A 20,285-nucleotide genomic window follows, 5' to 3' on the forward strand; every position below is an offset into this window, starting at 1 on the left:
AGGTTGGGGGGGGGTCCGTGCCGGGGTGGAGGTTGGGGGGGGGTCCGTGCCGTGCCAAGGTGGAGGTTGGGGGTTGGGGGGGGTCCGTGCTGGGGTGGAGGTTGGGGGGGGGGGGTCCGTGCCGGGGTGGAGGTTGGGGGGGAGGGTCCGTGCCGGGGTGGAGGTTGGGGGGGGGTCCGTGCTGGGGTGGAGGTTGGGGGGGGGGTCCGTGCCGGGGTGGAGGTTGGGGGGGGGTCCATGCTGGGGTGGAGGTTGGGGGGGGGTCCGTGCCGAGGAGGGGGATGGGAGGGCAAGTGAGTTGGTCCACCTGGAGGTGCCAGCCTCCAACAGTTGGACCCATGCGGTCCATGCCACCTGGCTGGGGGGAGGAGGGGATATGGGCAATGATGACATGTCGTCGTTCCCCTCCCCCCCACCAGGCCGTCATGTTTTCAGATCATCCAGCGATGTTGGCCGCCGTGGTGGCAGCCGCTCATGTCTATGTTGCCCTGTCTGAGGAGGAGGAGGAGGAGGGTGCCAGAGAGGCCGCAGGCTGCCGCAGAGGGGCAGGCGGCAGCCGCCCAGGCTGGAGGGACACCTGACCGACAGGACGAGGAGGGGGAGGAGGACGTCGCGACCCCACGGCAACGGAGGCACCCGAGGGCGCCCCGTGTGTACCGGCCCCGGCAGTCATACCAGGACCTCATGGACCGGGAATGCAGGAGGAGACTCCGGATGAGCCGGGAAACCGTGGCACACATCTGCCACCTGCTGGCACACCTGTCACCGCGTGGCACTGGCGGGGGACACCCTCTCCCCGTGTCCATCAAGGTTACGGTGGCCCTGAACTTTTATGCAACGGGGTCATTCCAGGCACCGAGTGGGGACCTGTCCGGCATATCGCAGACATCGGTGCACCGGTGCATCCGGGCAGTGACAGATGCCCTATATGCCATGGCGCACCGCTACATCCGCTTCCCCGTGGACCGGGCCAGCCAAGATGCCCGGGCCGTGGGCTTCTCTGCCGTGGCCGGGTTCCCCATGGTCCAGGGCGCGATCGATGGGATGCACGTCGCCGTGCGGCCACCTGCAGATAACAGGGCCGTGTTCACTAATAGGAAGGGGACCTATTCGATGAACGTACAGGTGGTCTGCGACCACCGCATGATGATCCTGCACGTCTGCGCCCGTCACCCAGGCAGTGTACACGACTCATTCGTGTTGTCGCGGTCATCCATCCCCGGCATGTACGAGGGACGCCATCCCCGGCTGAGGGGCTGGTTGCTGGGCGACAGGGGCCACCCATTGCGATCGTGGCTGATGACGCCTATACGGAGGCCACGCAATGAGGCGGAGAACCGCTACAATGATGCCCATGTAGCGACAAGGGGAGTGATCGAGAGGTGCTTTGGCGTGCTGAAGATGCGTTTCAGGTGCCTGGACCTCTCTGGGGGCGCCCTCCAGTATCGGTCAGATAGGGTCGGCCGCATCATTGTGGTGTGCTGCGTCCTGCACAACATAGCCCAGCAGAGGGGCGATGTGCCGCAGGCAGAGGAGGGCGGAGTGGAGGAGCAGCAGGAAGAGGCTCAGTCCTCCCCAGATGAGGGGGATGGGGGCAATGGTCAGGGCAGACGGGGTAGACACAGGCGGGTGGCTGTCCACCGTTACCGGCTGGCCCAGCGGGCACGGGACAGACTGATAGACGCCCGCTTCACTGACTAGATGGGCGTGGGAATCGGGTAGTATGGCCACAGACCGCACACCATGGCAACAGCCGACCACCCACACCCCCACCCATCCACCCACCCAGCACCCTCACCCCCCTCCCCAACCCCACCCACCCCACCCGTATGCACACCCCCCCCCCCCAATTGCCGATCCACCTGCGGCACAACGGCCGGGCTCACACAGTTGCGGGTGGACGCGTGTCTATCGCAGGCCATGGAGGATGATGACAACCCGCCCTGCGATGAGCTCCTGGCTCTACATCGTTGGACTATGTCATGGCCACAGTACCACCATCCACCCGGACCATCCCTGCATGCGGCTGTGACACTGCAGCGCACGGTCCCGTCCTCTGCCCGGGGGATGTTGATGGCGGCCCAGGGGGAAGGGGGCAGACTCACCTGGGGCTGAGGTAAGACCACCCCTCACACACACACTTGCGCTCAACGTACATGACACCCCCGCACACTTTGGACAGAGCACAAAGGCAGCTTCGGTAGGTGTAACATTGACTTTAATAACCAAAGGAGTTCATGCACGTGCCCTAGCCCCTAAAACTCATCTGTGCCCTGCACCCGTGCCAACTTATTCAGTGTCTAATTGTTTGGCCTTACGGGCCCTTTGACTACGTTTACGTGGTTCCCCAGACGGTACAGCAGAACTGGTGGTGGACTCCTGTGATACCTGTCCTCTGACACTGGATCCCTTTGGTGGCCGTTTCCTGAGGCGTCCTGGCCTAGATGGGCCAGGCTGCGGCCCGGGCGACAGGGATGGCGAGCTGCCAGCCTGTCCTGCCCGTTGCCCACCCGATACACCTGGGACGGAAGGGGGGGAGTTTGACGTGTCGCGGTGTACCGGGACCTCCCCTACAGAGGGAGCCGGGACGGACCACACCACCTCCTCCTCCCTCGGGGTGCCCGATGGCCCCCAGGCCTCTACATGGGTGGGGGATGCGAACGGACTGGCCAAACGACGCCCCCCTGACATCTGGCGCTGCCAGTCCTGGAGGCCCGTGCTGGTATCGACAGGGGTCTGCAGGTTTGCAGCCATGGAGCCCAGGGGGTTGGCAAACCCTGTCTGTGACAGTGCGACGCCGGCTCGCACATGGCCACTGGCACCGATGCCCTCAGCGATGGCCTGCAGAGACTGGGCCATGGCCTGCAGAGACTGGGCCATGGCCTGCTGAGACAGGGCTATGGCGTTGAGCGCCTCTGCCATCTGGCGCTGGCACTGGCTCATGGCCTCCTGTGAGAGGGCAGCCATTTCCTGGGCCACAGACGCCGCCTGCACGGAAGGCCCCAGGCCTCGCAAACCGTTCCCCATGTCTGACACCGTCGCACCCATTGCCTCCACCGCGGACGCCACCCGTGCAGTGTCGGCCTGGGTGGCACGCATGATTGGCACCACTCCCAGCTCCTGGACGCGGGTGGACTCCTCCACCTGCGACCGCAGCCGCCGCAAGCCGGTCGTCACCCTCTTCGCTCGTCTCCGGGTCGGTGGTTGCATCGGATCTATGGGTGGGTGTGGTAACTCCAGGAACCCGGGATCCATCTGGGCGGCAGATGTTCGCTTGGGCTGGGCTGCCCTCCGACCGCCCGGTCCCTCTGCTGCTCCTACCTCCACCTGCTGTACCGGGACGGCTGTGTTGTGCGCACCAGTGTGTGTACCAGACGCCTCATCACTAAAGTGCCCAACCGTGGTGAGTGTTTCTGCGATGGTGGAGGGTGTTGGTTACAGCAGTGGCATTGTGTCGTGCTCTTCGTCCCACTCTGAGTCCATGGCACTTTGGGGTGGGGGTTCGTCTCCACCCATCCACTCTAAGTCACTGACCGGTATTTCGTCTTCCTGGGTAGTGCTGTCCCGGGTAGGGGTGTCCTGGGTAGTGGTGTCCTGGGTAGTGGTGTCCTGGGTAGTGTTGTCCTGGGTAGTGGTGTCCTGTGTAGTGGTGTCCTGGGTAGTGGTGTCCTGGCTCGGATGTGACGGGGGCCTGTGGCTGCCCCCCTCGTCGCTGGGTGTTCGCTCCCGCACGTGACGGGGGTGTCGTCTCCCTGTTGCTCCAGGTCTCTCTGTCTCCCGTGGTGTGCGAGGGGCATCCTGCGGGCGTCGCATGCTGGAGGGTCCGGGTCTCTCCGTCTCCCGTGGTCTCCGAGGGGCATCCTGCGGGCGTCGCATGCTGGAGGGTGCGGGTCTCTCCGTCTCCTGTGGTCTCCGAGGGGCAACCTGCGGGCGGTCTGCATCTGCGGGGATGGGTGCCTGGACGTTTGGTCCTGCGATACACAATGAAGCATGCATGGTTAGACATCAGGCAGTGATCAGGTGATACGGGGGAGGGGGATATAGGGGAGGGGGGATAAGGGGACGGGCTGTCGGTGGCTCACTCGCTAGTACGCCCCCGACCTCTGCATCAGCAACCTCCCGGTCCTCAGGTCCGCCAGCCAGTTCCAGGGCCCTTTCCTCGTGTACGGTCAGTGGCCTCTCATCAGCGGGCCCTCCTCCAGTCCTCACATGCTCCCTATTGTTGTGTGCGCGCTTCTCCTGTGGGGGGGGGGGGGGGTGGTGGCAGGGGTAAAGGGCAACAGTGTTAGGCAGGTATATGAATGCACGCCATTGGTTGCGCGTGCATTGCAGAGGTTAAGGTTAGGGCTGGATTCACTTGGGGATATGGGGGAGGGGGGGATATGGGGGAGGGGGGATATGGGGGATATGGGGGAGGGGGGATATGGGGGAGGGGGGATATGGGGGAGGGGGGATATGGGGGATATGGGGGAGGGGGGATATGGGGGAGGGGGGATATGGGGGAGGGGGGATATGGGGGATATGGGGAGGGGCGGATATGGGGATATGGGGGATATGTGGAGGGTGAATATGGGGGAGGGGGATATCGGGGATATGGGGGAGGGGGGATATGGGGGAGGGGGGATATGGGGGAGGGGGGATATGAGGGCGGGGGGGATATGGGGAGGGGGGGATATGGGGAGGCTCACCCTGCCTGCTCTGACGAGGTCGTTCACCTTCTTGTGGCACTGGGTGCCTGTCCGTGGTGTCAGGGCCACAGCGGTGACGGCCTCTGCCACTTCCCTCCACAGACGCCGGCTGTGGCGTGGGGCAACTCTGCGGCCGTGCCCGGGATACAGGGCGTCCCTCCTCTGCTCCACCGCGTCCAGGAGCGCCTCCACATCGCGTGACTCGAACCTCGGGGCTGAGCGACGGCCAGCCATCCAGTCGGGTGTTGCGGTCGGGTGTTCCGGTCGGGTGGGGGGGGAGCAGCGCGGCCTTATGAGCCGTCACGCCATGTGGCGCGTATGACGCTGCACGGCGTGAACCACTGCGCAAGCGCGGATCCCGTTACGTCGCTGCTAGCCCATTTCGGGCCGGAGACTATCGACCCATTTTTTCCGACGTGACGCAAGTCGGATTTGCGCCGTTTTCTGCGCCGATCGGCGGACTTTCCGCCGATAACGGAGAATTTCGCCCAGAGTGTGTATCCGCTGAACGAGGTGGAGGATCTTGCACGCCTGTGCACCTAACAGAGAGTCCTTCGAGGATCCTACGATTTCAAATGATAATGTGGATTTGTGTGAGTTGTGTGTAACATCGAGCTGGCAGGACCCCGTGGACGGGATGACGTTTCCATTGTAGTCAACCAGCTGACAGTGGGATGGCAGAATCAGTGGTTGAACATTCAAGGTCTGGAAGGCTGACCATGCAAGGAGATTGGCGGAGACACCAGTGTCCAGTCGAAATGTGATTGGTGATCGGTTGACCGTTAGGGTGGCACACCACTCATCGCCCGGATCAATCACTGGCAGCGGCAGGTGGTTCTGACTTGGGGACATCCGGTTCTTGTGGATTACCGCAATGCGGGAGGGCTCCCTGTCTTCGGTATCGCTGGTCTGCATACTATCAGGATATGACTCAGTGTAGGGGGGCTGAATCGCCCGCACGTCCCTGCGAGGCTGGCGGAATTGTTGGGAGTTGGCAGGTTGAGCTGCTCGACAGCATGCAGCATAGTGGCCCATCCTGCCACAGTGGAGGCATTGTCGCGCATTGGCCGGACATTGCCGTTTTAAGTGGGCAGAGCCACAGTTGCCGCATGTCGTGATGTCATGGCGTTCGTTGCGCCACCGCGCATGCGCGGTGCAGTCCTGCGTAGAGAGCGCCTGGGCATCACGTCCCTCTGCGCCATCGTCTTCTCTTTTGGAGCGTACAAGCGCGGGAGACCTCGGAAAGCGCGTGAAATGGCTGCCCTCGTCCGGGCCCGGGTCGGGAGGAACTCGATCGACTGGACCCGCTCCGCCTCGTAGGACCCGTGCCGTGCCGTTTTGGCCGAATGGATTTGGGAGTACCGGCTGGTCGCGTTCTCATGGAAGACGCAGGTCTCGATGGCAGTCGCTAGGGTGAGGTGCTTTATTTTAAGGAGCTGCTGGCGTAGGGTGTCCGAGATTACCCCAAAAACTATCTGATCCTGTATCATGGAGTCAGAGGTGGCCTCATAGCCGCAGGACTGCGCGAGGATACGGAGGTGTGTCAAGTAAGATTGGAAAGGCTCATCCTTACCCTGCAGGCGCTGCTGGAATAGGTACCTCTCGAAGCTCTCATTGACTTCCACGCTGACGTGTTCCTCGAACTTCAGAAGCACCGTCTTATATTTTGTTTTGTCCTCGCCTTCCACGAATGCCAGGGAGTTATAGATGTGGGTGGCATGTTGCCCCGCCGTGGAGAGGAGGAGGGCGATCTTCCTGGTGTCCCATCTTCCTGGTGTCCGATGCATTCTCCCTGTCTGTGGCTTCTAGGAAGAGGTGGAAGCGCTGTTTAAACAGCTTCCAGTTTACACCGAGATTACCAGCGATTCGGAGAGGCTGCGGCGGGCTGATGTTTTCCATGGAGCAGGATGGCGGATTTCTGGAAGGGTGCAGGTAGGTCTCACAGTCGCTGGTTACCGTCCACTACTGGTATCATGTCGTGTTGGGTGTTCTGATGCACAAATGATCCAACACGGCTGTAGATGGTACAACTCTGTTTTATTGTCTGAACAATGGTAACAACTAACTACTGGCTTGGGTACGTGCTTCACCAGCTAATCTGTGGACCCAACCCTATCACTATCTTAGTGAGGCACTCAGCACATGGTCTATGTTTGAGTGGCACGCTGTGAGCTCTGTGCTCTGAGCTATCTCCTGGTAGAAATTAGCGGGAACTGTGGTGTTCCCTGTTTTATAGCGCATGTGCTCTCACTGGTGATTGGCTGCGATGTTATGTGTGTGCTGGTTGGTCCAACTGCCTGTCCATCAGTGTGTGTGTGATTGCACCATGATATGCTGATGTGGATATCATGACAACCTCCACTCCCCCCCTCCCTCCCTCCCCCCTCCCACCTCCACTCCCTCCCTCCCCCCCACCTCCACTCCCTCCCTCCCCCCCCCACCTCCACTCCCTCCCCCCCACCTCCACTCCCTCCCTCCCCCCCCACCTCCACTCCCTCCCTCACCCCCCCCTCCCACCTCCACTCCCTCCCTCACCCCCTCCCACCTCCACACTCTCCCCCCCGCCCCGTTGACTGCAGCGTTCTCGGGGAAGCTAACCCGGTCTGCAGGAGCTCCGGAACAATCCGCTCACCTCATCACTGCTCAGCATCAGTCAGCACGACTGGCTGACGACTTTATTTACCAGGCGTGAACGGCGACGACGTGAACTGGGGTCACGCCATCGGGACTTTGGCCCATCCGGGCCGGAGAATAGCAGGGGTAGCGGAGAATTGCCATTTTGGGTGTCTCGGGCGATTCTCCAGCCTGCACCGCGCAGAACTCGACGGGGCCATTCTCGTCGCTTGGGTGAATCGCGGGAGGGCGTCGGACCGGCGTCGTGTGGTAAAATGGTGGGCCAGGCGATTCTCTCAGCCGGCGCAGCATCGGAGAATCGCGCCCCTATATTTCACTTTTTTACGTCTATCACATCAATTCTGTCATTTGCATATGCTATCACAGTTCCCAGACTGTGAAGCCGGAGTCAGAAAATCATCAAAGTCATTGGCTGCAGCATGAAAGGAGGCCATTTGACCTTTCATGCCTATGCTAGATCTCTGAAAGAGCAATTTATCTAATCCCACACCCCAACCCTTCCCCCATAACCTTACAAATATTTTCTCTTCAGGTGCTTATCCAGCTCCCTTTTAAAAGTCATGATTAAATTTGCTTCCATTACCCTTTCAGGCAGTTCATTCCAGCTCATAACCATTGCTGAATAAAAATGTCCTTTCTTGTGTTTCCTTTAATTCATCAGTTATTTGATGGAGGACATTATCTGGGATAAACCTTGTTCAACTGCTGGAGCTACTAAGCAAGGGATTTCAACTTGTTGGGAATTAGCACCACTGGGAAGAGGAGACACGTCCTGTGTTTTGATACCAAAGGGGGCAGGCTTTGGGTTTAGCAATATTGGGGTCTTGTTCTAGAATCTTACAGAGCTGCAGTTCAGCCATTTAGCAGTACAGCTGCTGGAACCTTGCAGCATGTGTGGTCATTTCATCCTCAGTGGGGATTTATGGCTTGGCAGAATTATGTGAGAAGTTGGAGGAACTAAGACATAACAAAAAAAAAACTTAATAAAATATAAGTGGCATTTCTCGCAAATTTCTAAACTAAATGAAAAAAATTACTTCTTCTTGGAATCGATAGAATCCATAAATCCATAGAAGCCCTACGGTGCAGAAGTAGGCCATTTGGCCCATTGAATCTACACTAAGCCTCTGAAAGAGCCCCTATCTCGGCCACTCCCCCGCCCTATCCCTGTAACCCCACCTAACCTGCACATCTTCAAATACTAAGGGGCAATTTTTGGCATGGTCAATCCACCTAACCAGCATATCTTTGGAATCAAGTTGTTGCAACATTTATTAATGCAATCAGTGGTGATAATGAAATTGACCATTCATTGAATGATTCGTAACCAATGTAAAATTGTAAATTATTGATAGTTTTTTTATTCGTATAGTATTAAATCATTAACTGAGTTAAAAGGATTAATAGCACTCCCTGAAAGGTCAGTGGTAAACCTACAGAAACCCCAAAGAAATGGCATAAACGGGTTTTTGTTGTTTCTCCAGGGTTTTCTTGAATCTTTCCCCAAATGTTCGAGCTGATAGGTAGAACAACCTTTGCGGAAATGTTTATGTACCTAGAGCATTGACCTCAGAATGGCATGTAAGATTCCAAGGACAGGGGAGATGTGGAAAGGATGTTTCCTCTTGTGGGCAAATCTGGAACTAGGAGTCACTGTTTAAAAATGAGATGTCGGCCATTTCAGACACAGATGAGAAGAAATGTTTCCTCTCAGAGGGTAGTGAGCCTTTGGAACACACAAGACGCAGAGTCCTTGAATATTTTCAAGGCAGAGGTAGATAGATTCTTGATAAACTAGAGGGTGAAAGGTCATCGAGGGTAGGTGGAAGGTTGCCATGATCTTGTTAACTGGAGCAGCAGACTTGAAGGGCCTACACCTGCTCTTTATTTATCTGCTCGCATGTGGTAAAAATAAAGCTAGTGTTTGAGTTGTGTTAGTCTGTAATATTAATATTATAAATTGCAAATATGGGTAAATTATCTGGCGTGGTATATTTATCAATGTTTGTGATTTACATTTGGAGTTGCAAAGTTCTTCTTGCACATTGCAGGGTTGCCAATCTTCGATTTTAACTGCTGAATCAAATCAATTCAATTCCCTGCTGTTAAACTTCCAATTGTTGCCACGCTATTATAGCAGCTGATTATCAAAAGTAATTCAAACATATTATGAATCACCTTATTATTCAATCCATATTGCAGCTGATTTTACATTATTAACTGTGCAAAACTTTAAATAAAGCATTAAATAGACTGTTACATTGCAATCATCAAAGTTAATTTGAAAAAAAAACTTAGGCACAACAGGACCACTTTTTCAATAGCAAATTAAATTGTTAATTAAAATCCCAGCAAATGCATTTTGTCTCCAAATTGCTAGAAGTTTATAGTTGGGAGCATTTGTATTAACTAAAATACAATGTTGAAAAGACTGATTACTTATACTGATAGATTCTGAGTTCAATACAGCATACGGTTTAAATGGCTATTTTAAAGGAGAGTATGTCATTGGGAAGACAAAGGTTATTACATAAATATTAGTAACAGTCACTGAATTTCAAAAAAACAATCATCGTGCGAAGCACTTTGAGAATTTTCAGGGACATAATAAGTGCTATATAAATGCAAAGCCTTTTACTATTATAGTCAAAGGATAAAAAAAATAGTAGCACTGGAATAGACCTCAGTTAATTTCACATCTATTGGCCCATAGAGAAAATGATATTTCCCTTCTCCTTTTCTTTTTCTGAGATATTCTATTCCAACATTTGTCACTTTCCCCAGGCCAGGTACATTTCTGGATAAAATGATGAGAGAATCATATTGTTGGCAACAGGCAACATGAATCCAAAGTATTTTTTCTCAGATGTGCATTGTCTCAGGTATAGTTTTTATCCAATAGATAAATAAATGGCACGATAATCATCTCATGGCGGTAATTTCAACCTCCAAATATGAGCTTGTTTGGGTCAGGTACAATGTTAAAACCTGAAAAATCGCAAGCCCAAACTGAACCCACCGTGAAACCAAAAACTGGTAGTGAGATGGGGAGCAGGAGGGCAGATGACACCCTGCTCTCAGGAGACGGACTACTTGTTGAAACATACATAATGAAACTACTTGCCTCAGATTTTATTCTCTTCCAGGTGTACTGCTGGCCAGAAGGGTGTCCCTCAGGAAACCTGACAGCCAAGGGGCAGCTGGTGGCGGTTAGGACTGTTACATGGGACAGGTAAGTGCTCTGTCAACACTGCTTGTGGGTCAGGCAGAACAGCAATACTTTTCCATTCCAGCTCCACAATCAAAAACGCAAATAACATTTTATGTGACCATAACCATGATGCAACCTCTGTTCTCACCTTTCTTCACTTCAGTGCAGTATTTGATACAGTTAATCACATCATCCTCTTTCAACTTTTCTCATCTGTTGTCCAGCTAACTAAGACTACCTTTCCATCTATCCAATTATAGCAAGAGAATCTGCTGTCGTAACCTTTCTTCCTGTCTTATCTTTACCTTTGGAGTCCTCCAGGGATCTTTCCTTGGTTCTCCTATTTGTCATTTATTTGCACCTCCTTGACCAAAGAGGTGGTTCCACATGAAGAGCCATAACACACTGTTCTCACCCCCCACCCTAACCCCCAAATCTCCCCTGAACTCCCTATCCTCTGGGTTGTCAGTCTGCTTGCCTGAGATGCTTTCATTTCAATTAAGAATTCAGATGGCTAAAGCCATTTTTTTGCAGTTCATCGTGAACTCCATTTCCTCACCAGTCCAAAGATGTGCAGGTTAGGTGGATTGGCCATGCTAAATTGCCCTTAGTGTCCAAAATTGCCCTTAGTGTTGGGTGGCGTTACTGGGTTATGGGGATAGGGTGGAGGTGTGGACTTAGGTAGGGTGCTCTTTCAAAGAGCCGGTGCAGACTCGATGGGCCGAATGGCCTCCTTCTGCACTGTAAATTCTATGATAATTTCACTGCTTTCCCAAAACACTGTCACAGGCTAAGCCAGACAGTTTGCAATCTTGGCATTTTAGTTAACACTAGTCTTATCTTATATCCTCTCCATCACAAAGATTGTCTAATTGCACCTCCACAATGTTTTCTTAATCTGTCACTGCTTCAGGCCATTTCTGCTGCTGAAACCCTTATTCATGCTTTTGTTGCTCCCAGCTTCCACTACCCCAGTATTCTCTTGGTCTCCCACATTTCACCCTCCATAAATAAGCTCATCCAAAATTCTGCTACCAATATTCTAATCAGCATTAAACCTTATTCATCCATTAACCCTGCGCTTATTGCTTTACATTGACACCAAATTCACCAATGCATCAAATATAAAATTCTTATTTGTGTGTTTACATCTCACTACAGTTTTTCCCTCTCTATCTCTATAATGGCCTCCAGCTCTATAACCCTCCATGAGCTCTGCATCATATCCCATGGCCTCTTATGCAGCCTTCACTCACTTCACGCCACGATTGGTTGACATGCCTTCAACCATCTAGGGTCTATTATTGGAATTCACTCCCTTAAGTAGGAGCAGTAGGAGGTGGAGCAAAGTTAGCTATTATAATTGGCTGAAAGTGCCAGTAGCCAAAAGAAGGAAGGCTTCTGAAGACGCGGGCAACAGATAATCTGAGACTAGGTAGGGAGATATGAGCTAGGAGAGTTATTCTAGCTGACATGATGTCCTCGTACTTTATCTTGCATCACAGCCATACCTTAGGTGAATTGGTTTTGTCACCGACCACCGCAGCCACCAACACACACTCATGATGGAAAACCTGTAATTTCCTGCTGTCTGGTGGACAAAAGATGTCCTTCAGCTGTCTGATCACTGCACCAATACTTCGAACATGGAATCAAAAAATTGGGGCTTCTCCTGTTCTAGACGCTGCCCTCAATCATTGGGGTCGCCTGCAGCTAAACTGCACCTCCACTTTTGAAAGGTGCAGGCAGCCATTCATTGACACCTGCAATGTAATACAAATACCCACCACTGGGAGCTCTGGCAGCCTGCCTATTTTATTTTAATAAATCAGACTTCGGGCCCTTGTTATGTCCATGTGATTGGAAGCACTCCGAGCAAGGCATTCATTTGGCAGCCAAAATGCACTGAAGTAAATTTCAACACCTCGGTTTCTAGTCTTAACTTATGGCCAACAACCAATATCAAAAGCAGCAATCCCTTCCCTATCCTTCAAATAATATTTATTCTTTCATAGACATCGTTGGCTAGGTAAGCAATTATTAGGAACATAGGAGTAGGAGCAAACAATTCAGCCCATTGAGTCTGCTTCACCATTCAATTAGGCCATGCCTCAATATCTACCTCATCGCCACTTTCCCACAATATCTGCATATCCCTGGATGTCATTAGTATCCAGAAATCTATCGATCTCAGTCAATGATTGAGCTTCCATAGCTCTCTGGGCTAGAGAATTCCAAAGATTCACCACCCTTTGAGTGAAACAGTTCTTCCTCATCTCAGTCTGAAATAGCCAACCCCTTATTCTCAGACTTCAAGCAAATTTCGAGATCCTGCCAGCAACTAGTTTTGTGGGGAGCTGGAGCAGATTCCCGCCAGTGGGAATACAGTTTATGTTTTCTCCTCTTTCAAAGCAAGCTGATAGTGGATCCGGTTTCCTGCTGACCCATATCCGGAATACCATTACCATGTCGTGAATGCATAAAAGCAGTGCTTCTCGCCGGAATCATGGTCCCCCTCCCAATTTTGCACAACATCAGCTGGAAATTATACCCGTCTGAATCATGTTTGGAAATAAACGGCATGCAGCTTTCGGCCTTCACTTTGCTTGTAACTTTGAGGTGCAAGCAACATTCAAAACCCATCTGCTGCACTGCTACACCGGGTTTTCAGAAATGCCAGTGAGACACTACACTGGTGGGGGTGTAGGGTTGGTCTGTTCACTTGCTTCCTCTGTACTCTATGACGGTGTGTTTTGCACGGCTTAGGCAGGGCTGTGCAATGAGACAGAGACCAGCATTGCCACCGGATAGGGAAGGGAGTGGTGAGTGGGAGGACAAAGGAGACACGACAGACAAAGTGATGGTGAGGTTGGAGGGGATAGACGATGGCAGGCAGTAGGGGCATGGGGGGGTGGGAAAGCTGCAGCCCAATGTGGAAGGCTAGAGCACAGACACAGAAGGGCATGGATGGGAATCGTATTTTATGAATGAAGGTAGATGCATGCAGACTCCAGAATATGAGGGGGGTGGGGGTTCGATTGTGTTCATGTAGCAAGGTGGTGGGGGAGGGGAAAGGCTTGCATATTAGGGATGGTGTGCACAGATCTGACTGTTGCCATCAATAAAGAAGGAACTGGAGAGCTCATTGAAAGGCAGCCAGAGTCCTTGGCCTGTGACAAAGAGGTCACGGTAAGAGATTAAACACACGCTGGGACTTTATTCACCTCAGAGTCAGACTGAGAAATTAAAGGCAGTCCTGGAGCTTTACGAGCGATGCTGCAGGGCTCTGCATGGCACGAACATGGTAGTACCACTCCAGGGAAGGGAAAGGCTGTGTTCGCAATTAGGATGGGGTACAGCTTGGTGTGCAAGGTGTAGTCTTGGTCTTACAGTAGGTGGTATGGGCTTGTCCGGTTTGGTATGAAACTGCAGATGGGATGGTCATGATTATGGCAGGCATCTGAAGCCTTTAGATGGGGAAACTATAATACAGAGCGGGGTATTCAGAAATCTCCTGGGGTGGAGGTCTCCTCTGTACATGACCACAATTACTATGGGATCCAGGAATGCTGGAGAGGCTGGAGAATAACTGGAGGGAACTCTCTGCACACCATGGCGTTCCAGGAAGATTTGAACTACTTGAGCACTGACGAAGGCAGATTTAAGCTAGTCTCCAAATAAAAATGTATCCCCACGATCTTGAAAGCATGAAGTTGTGTTATTGTTTAAAATCAAAGACTAGAAAAGAATCTACGTGGGATCTTAGTCAATATGGAAAGAGTCAAGGGCTGCATATGTTTCACAGTGCCATCAAACTGCTTGGAGTCTCACAATTCAAATAGAGTCAGAGCTGAGAGAAAAAAGGAAGACTGCCTTGAGAAGGTGCGATTGGCACCATTGCCTTTTGTTGTGCTTTAATGAGAGTTATTGGCTTCATAACACAGTTGCTGCATTTGACGTTTAACGGAGGTGTATGTGAGAATGGAAAATCCAGGAAACCATGAAGGAAGTATGGCACAGTAGCACAGTTGTTAGCACTGTTACTTCACAGCTCCAGGGTCCCAGGTTCGATTCCCAGCTTGGGACATTCCCAGCCTGTGCAGAGTTTGCACGTTCTCCCCGTGTCTGCGTGGGTTTCCTCTGGGTGCTCCAGTTTTGTCCCACAGTCCAAAGATGCATCAGTACTGGGGCAGGAGGGACCTGTACCGTTGGGACGGTCTTCATCTGAACCATTCTGGGACCAGTGTTCTAGCGAATAGGATAAATAGGTTGGTCACAAGGACTTTAAATTAGCAAGTTGGGGGGAAGGGTAGGGTAAAGCTATGGACAGTATAATGGTTAATGGAGAGCAAGGCAGCAGGTTATGTGACAGGTTATTATGTAGAGATATGGGTTCAAAGACTAGGAGAAAGGGTAAGAGGAAAAAGAATTTGCGATAAGTTACTGATCAAGGTGTTAGGATTCATAACAAAGACATAAAAAACAGCATAAGTGTACTTTACCTGAATGCTCGTAGTATAAGGAATAAGGTGAATGAGTTGATGGCGCAAATCATCGTGAATGACTATGATTTAGTGGCCACTACTGAAACATGGTTAAAAGATGGTCACGACTGGGAGTTAAATATCCAAGGGTATCAAACTATACGAAAGGATAGAATGGACGGTAGGGGCGGTGGTGTAGCTTTGTTGTTTAAGGATGGCATCCGGGCAATAGTAACGGATGATATTGGTGCTATGGAGGACAAGGTTGAATCAATTTGGGTGGAAATCAGGACTAGTAAGGCAAAAAGGTCACTGATAGGAGTAGTCTATAGGCCACCAAATAGTAACAGAATGGTAGGGCAGGCAATAAGCAAAGAAATAACGGATGCATGTAGAAATGGTACAGCGGTTATCATGGGAGATTTTAATCTGTATGTCGATTGGTTTAACCAGGTTGGTAAAGGCAGCCTTGAGGAGGAGTTTATAGAATGTGTCCGGGATAATTTCCTGGAACAGTATGTAATGGAACCTACAAGGGAACAAGCGGTCCTAGATCTGGTCCTGTGCAATGAGGCAGGATTGATTAATGATCTCATAGTTCGGGATCCTCTTGGAAGGAGCAACCACAATATGGTGGAATTTAAAATGCAGTTGGAGGATGACAAGGTAAAATCAAACACTAGTGTTTTGTGCTTAAACAAAGGCGATTACAATGGGATGAGAGAAGAACTAGCTAAGGTAGACTGGGAGCAAAGACTTCATGGTGAAGCAGTTGAGGAACAGTGGAGAACCTTCCGAGCGATGTTTCACAGTGTTCAGAAAAGGTTCATACCGACAAAAAAGAACGACGGTAGAAAGGGGAAAAATCGACCGTGGATATCAAAGGAGGTGAGGGAGAGTATCGAATTGAAGGAAAAAACATACAAAGTGGCAAAAATTAGTGGGAGACTAGAGGACTGGGAAGTCTTTAGGGGACAACGGAAAGCTACTAAAAAAGCTATAAAGAAGAGTAAGGTAGACTATGAAAGTAAACTGGCTCAGAACATAAAAGCAGATAGTAAAAGCTTCTACAAATATATAAGACAAAAAAGAGTGGCTAAGGTAAATATTGGTCCTTTGGAAGATGAGAAGGGAGATTTAATAATAGGAGACGGGGAAATGGCTGAGGAGCTGAACAGGTTTTTTGGGTCAGTCTTCACAGCGGAAGACACAAATAACATGCCAGTGACTGATGGAAATAAAGATATGATAGGTGAGGACCTTGAAATGATTGTAATCACTAAGGAGGCAGTATTGGGCAAGCTAATGGGGCCAAAGGTAGACAAGTCTCCTGGCCCTGATGGGATGCATCCCAGAGTGTTAAAAGAGATGGCTAGGGAAATTGTAAACGCACTAGTGATAATTTATCAAAATTCACTCGACTCTGGGGTGGTCCCAGAGGATTGGAAAGTAGCAAATGTGACACCACTGTTTAAATAAGGAGGTCAGCAGAAAGCGGGTAATTATAGGCCGGTAAGCTTAACTTCGGTTGTAGGGAAAATGCTGGAATCTATCATTAAGGAGGAAATAGCGGGGCACCTGGAGGGAAATTGTCCCATTGGACAGACGCAGCATGGGTTCATAAAGGGTAGGTCGTGTCTGACTAATTTGGTATAATTTTTTGAGGACGTTACCAGTGCAGTAGATAACGGGGAGCCAATGGATGTGGTATATCTGGATTTCCAGAAAGCTTTTGACAAGGTGCCACACAAAAGGTTGCTGCATAAACTAAAGATGCATGTCATTGAGGGTAAAGTGGTAGCATGGGTAGAGGATTGGTTAACTAACAGAAAGCAGAGAGTGGGAATAAATGGGTGTTTCTCTGGTTGGCAACCTGTAACTAGTGGGGTCCCTCAAGGATCAGTGTTGGGCCCGTAGTTGTTCACAATTTACATAGATGATTTGGAGTTGGGAACCAAGTGCAATGTGGCAAAGTTTGCAGACGACACTAAGATGAGTGGTAAAGCAAAATGAGCAGTGGATACCGGAAGTCTGCAGAAGGATTTGGATAGGTTAGGTGAATGGGCTAGGGTCTGGAATTCAATGTTGCCAAGTGTGAGGCTATCCATTTTGGGAGGAATAACAGCAGAATGAATTATTATTTAAACAGTAAGATGTTAAAACATGCTGCTGTGCAGAGGGACCTGGGTGTGCTGGTGCACGAGTCGCAAAAGGTTGGTGTGCAGGTGCAACAGGTGATTAAGAAGGCTAATCGAGTTTTGTTTTTCATTGCTAGAGGGATGGAGTTCAAGACTAGGGAGGTTATGCTGCAATTGTATAAGGTGTTGGTGAGGCCACATCTGGAGTATTGTGTTCAGTTTTGGTCTCCTTACCTGAGAAAGGACATATTGGCACTGGAGGGAGTGCAGAGGAGATTCACTAGGTTGATCCCAGAGTAGAGGGGATTAGATTATGACGAGAGGTTGAGTAGACTGGGACTGTACTCATTGGAGTTTAGAAGGATGCGGGGGGATCTTATTGAAACATATAAAATTATGAAGGAATAGATAGGATAAATGCGGGCAGGTTGTTTCCACTGGTCGGGGAAAGCAGAACTAGGGGGCATAGCCTCAAAATAAGTGGAAGTAGATTTAGGACCAAGTTTAGGAGGAACTTCTTCACCCAAAGGGTTGTGAATCTCTGGAATTCCTTGCCCAGTGAAGCAGTTGAGGCTCCTTCTTTAAACGTTTTAAAGAAAAAGATAGATACCTTTCTAAAGAATAAAGGGATTCGGGGATATGGTGTACGGGCCGGAGAGTGGAGCTGAGTCCACAAAGATCAGCCATGATCTCATTAAATGGCGGAGCAGGCTCGAGGGGCCAGATGACCTACTCCTGTTCCTAGTTCTTATGTTCTTATGTGCAGGTTACGTGGATTGGCCATGCTAAATTGCTCTTAGCATCCCAAAGAAATAGGTTAGGTGGGGTGACTGGGTTCCGGGGATAGGGTGGAGATGTGGGCTTAAGTAGGGTTCTCTTTCCAAGGGCCGATGCAGACTCGATGGGCCGAATCACCTCCTTCTGCACTGTAAATTATATGATTCTATGAAGCAAAGATACTGCATATCTACCAGATCATCAATTAAAGCCTCTCATATGCTTTCCCTAATTGACTTGGAAAGCAGGCCAAAGGGTATCCAGTCATTGCTGATATGAAAGATGATCTTGATCAGCATACTAGATCAGAGATTACAGGAGTGCATTTGGTAAAGTGGCATTTTTTATGAATGTATCCGATCTTCTCTCAAACCTTGCGGGCTTGAGATGTCAAGTATCAGGGTTGGAATCGTGGTCACTTAGGTCATTCAGAGTGTGCCTCAGCTGCAAGGCTGTATCAGCGAAACACGACTCGTGCAGATGCAGCTCCAAGGCACTGTTATAATAATAATAGCTTATTGTCACAAGTAGGCTTCAATGAAGTTACTGTGAAAAGCCTCTTGTCGCCAAATTCCAGCGCCTGTTCGGGGAGGCTAGAACGGGAATTGAACCTGCGCTGCTGGCCTTGTTCTGCATTACAAGCCAGCTCTTTAGCCCACTGTGCTAAACTAGTCCCTCTTTCTTTATGTTTCTTTGCTGAGTTATGTTTCATTGTTGAGAAAGAGAAAAGTTATGGAGCTTCCCACACTCTGGAATCTTGTAAAATATGGTGAAAGGATTATTAAGAGTGTCGCTCACACAATCAAGATGGTGACCTGCTCAAAGCTCACGCAAACACTCTGCTGACATCACTACACATCACGTGATGGAGAACCAGCAAGAATGTATTCCCAGATACATAAGATCCTTCCCTCTTTACTTCATTAGTGCTACGACAATGACAATGAACATTTATAGAACAGATCCCCTGATATGATATTTCTATACACATTATATAATTCAATTAGAGTGTCTCTGTGGTAGACATATTCCTTTTTGGTCACATTCGGTGCTCTTGAACTAGGCTACTTGCGACCTCAGAAGTGTCCTTCCTTTCTATAGATGATAAGCATGACTTAACAGAAACATTTCAAAACGTCATTTTGGGTGTGATTGGTGGGGTGTTTCTTGATGGCCACTTTGGCAAGATCACAGCCCATGTTTAATGGCATTTAGTGCTGAAAATAAACCCACACAGACTTGGTGCCATTCCTGGCTGTCTCACCGTCTGATTCACCAGACTGGTGCCTCAGCAGCTCACCACTGACAACCATATCTTCAGCAGTACGATGCACCGCTCAATGGCAGCACAGCTGGCAATGTGAGTCTCCGTACATTAGGTCTCCGCCTTAGTCTCTAGCCACCACACTGGCGCCATCAACAGGGACCTCAGCGGGTACCCCTTACCCCCCAAGAGTCAATCTGTCATCCTGGGATTGTCATTGAAGACAGCGGGAATCTCCAGGTGTCCCAGGATGTAGCTGTCAGGCATGCTCCCTGGGAAGTATGCACACATATACATGATCCAGAGGTGGTGGTCGCATACGACTTGAACATTCAGCGAGTGGAACCCTGAATAAAAGGCACTCCCTGATGGCCCAGTGTGCAAAAGGTGACATGCATGCCATCAATTACCCTCTGGACCTGGGGCATCCTGGCGATGGTGGAGAATCCAGCAGTCCGGACATCTTGATGGACTTGGTCCATCTCAAAGTTGACATAATCTGATATCATACAGATATCAAGCTGATATCATACAGGACATCCGTGACCTTACAGATACACTTCTGAGCTGTAGCTTGTGAAATGCTACATAAGTCCTGTCTCGAACACTGGAATGAACCGGTTGCATAAAGTTTAGGACTGTTGTGATCTTCACGGCCACTGCAAGTGAATGTCCTCCTTCTCCATAGGGTGCCAAGTCCATGTGGACATGGCACAGATGCCGCACTGTCTCTTTGCTGAGACGGAGTCTCCTCCAGTACATACTGTCTGTGATCTCTTCAAAAGCCCAATGATGCACATGGGGTGCCGCATTGAGCCTGCATCAATGCTGCTGCCTTCTCTGTTGTCTGGCCGCCTGGGCTGCCACCAGCACCTTGAGGGCATCCTCTGCGGCATTGAACTGAACTAATTTTATTAACAGTACTTGATTTAGAGTTTGACACTTATTCCTATAGTAAACAAATATATTGTTAAAAGACACTCACTAACACTATCTCTATATTCTAACTACAATTATACTCTATCTTACTAGCTCTACAATGCCCTCTACTCCAGTCTCCTCTAAACTTTAATCTACCCTCTCCAGCTC

General features: G+C 50.5%; 1 long non-coding RNA gene across 1 annotated transcript in view; it reads left to right on the top strand.

The window, feature by feature from the left end:
• LOC140409604 (uncharacterized) overlaps positions 1-20,285 on the top strand; it is a 77,579-nt gene that overhangs the window by 25,128 nt on the left and 32,166 nt on the right. The window contains exon 2 of the long non-coding RNA XR_011940423.1: positions 10,469-10,554. This is a non-coding gene — a long non-coding RNA (uncharacterized lncRNA). The remainder of the gene's footprint in view (positions 1-10,468; positions 10,555-20,285) is intronic.

Source organism: Scyliorhinus torazame, chromosome 3, assembly GCF_047496885.1.
Source record: "Scyliorhinus torazame isolate Kashiwa2021f chromosome 3, sScyTor2.1, whole genome shotgun sequence".
Taxonomy (NCBI): domain Eukaryota; kingdom Metazoa; phylum Chordata; class Chondrichthyes; order Carcharhiniformes; family Scyliorhinidae; genus Scyliorhinus; species Scyliorhinus torazame.